A 2,095-nucleotide genomic window follows, 5' to 3' on the forward strand; every position below is an offset into this window, starting at 1 on the left:
ATGGTTTTCCTCCATCTACTCACTTTCTCTCTGTGCCAAGACAGGAGCACTCAGTTATCCTGGATGATTGAAACCACACGTTTCTAATCAATCCTGCATGTGTTTGAGGAAGAACGGAGTTAACCAGATACAAGTTAGCAAGATAATCTGATACTGCAGATGTCATATTATCCGGGACTAGTTGTACGAGAAGAACAGGGTCTGCCGTGTCAACAACACTATGATCCATCATAACCAGAGTGCCTGGGACTTCTATACAACCTGCAGGTTCAATAAGTTAAGTTTAAGACTTTTAAAAAATATACCAAGCACTCTGGCATACTGGCAAAAAAGTATGAAGGAAAATTACTATGAAAGAAGTAATTTCATACAAATTGTTGGGGGGGGGGGCTGATTACCGTACTGCTTACTTTACAGCCCAGACAATCCCCCAAACACATTTAAAGGAGATACAGAAAAGTCATCGCAACATTTAAGTCAAAAAACAAAAACATAAAAGTCTGATTGTGGTCATAGGACTAGGTCGACCTCTAAAGAGGATTGCGAGGTGCACCACTTTCGGCGAGAATGTATCGTCAGTGCAGGGAAGTATGTTGTGGAACAGTTTACCTACCAATATTCGAGAATGTCCAACTTTTAAACTTAAAGTAAAGAACACCAATCATGTGACCATATATAGGACCTTTATGGTCTTGGTCCATTTAGCTTTGTAGCCATGCATTTGTAAATTATTGTTCTTTTGTTTTAACATGTTTTTATATTGTTCCGTTTTTGTATTTTATTTGTTTTATGTTTGGGGACTGAGCATGAAAATTAGCATCCCTTGCTAAATCCTGTGTATTTACAGTGCATTTTATGTATTGTCCATTAATACATGCTGTCCCTTAGTGGCACAAATGAATGAAGGGGATACGGACCACTAGCCTAACTTAAAACTCTGGGAGCGGTTGTTTTTGGCCAACAGCTACTCAGCTAGGCTAGCTGGTCCATATCCGATTAAATTCATTAAGTGTGCTTTGCACTGCCATACTGTGGGTCTCGGGAGGGTGTAGACAACCACATGCCTCCTTCACCAGCCACTTCTTTTCACCCGACCGTGAGGAGTTTCACTGGGAGAGTGTAACGCGTGTGGCAGTTACTGCTCAACAGGCACCTCGACTGACCAGTAGGAGTCGCTATTGCAATGACCAGGACTCATACCCCACCGGCTTCCCACCCACAAACACTGTGATCGTAGGGACGACTGACCAAGTCGGAGGTGCCCGGGGGATTTGAACTCCTGGGTCCCCCTGCAGTGAAAGTAGAGTGCTTACTGCTTAGACCTCTACACTAGACCTCCACACTACCCAGTCAGCGCAAGCTGATGCAGTCATAACTCCACTGAGGATTGTCCTGTAAACTGTACATTCCACTCTGCTGATGTTATGTTGATTGCATAACACATGCACGCATGTTCACACTCATGGCAAAGAAACATACACGCAGACACGTGTGAGCAATACTTGACAAATGGCCTCACAAGCAGGGCCATATAGAAACATCACAGCCTAGTTTTTTTTAGGTCACATTATCCCAGGTCACAAGAGAAAAAGTGTGACAGGTCGTTGTCAGTAGCAACATGAAAGCCAAGGAGCTTGCCTCGTGTGGAGGAGGCAGTGCCGATTATGAGTCTGACGGAGCAGTTTAGGTCAGTGATTCTCAAACAGGTTTCCTGAAGGGGGTTCGAGGGGGTCCCCAGTATGATTGACCTATCCCAAGCTCCGCCCCCTATCTTTATTTGACCAAGTAAGACAACACTTGTGATAGGAGGGTTGAGGGGGGGAAATCATTGTTTGACCCGAGGAAAGCAGCAGTTGTGATTGGAGGGTTGGGAAATGGGGGTAGAGCTTGGGAATGGTCAATTGGGAATAGCTTTAACTATTTCATTCACTTTGAGTTTGGGGCGAGTGTCAAAATATATAAGTGCCTATTCTGATATATCATAGGTTTCACTTTGTCCGCCGGTATCTCAGCTACAGCATTCTGGACTTAAAATCAACAGAAATTACTGGTTGACTGATATGGGTTTTTCCCATGGCTGATTCTGATATTTAGA

This window comes from Notolepis coatsorum, assembly GCF_963971535.1.
Source record: "Notolepis coatsorum genome assembly, chromosome: 1".
In the NCBI taxonomy this organism is placed as follows: Eukaryota; Metazoa; Chordata; class Actinopteri; order Aulopiformes; family Paralepididae; genus Notolepis; species Notolepis coatsorum.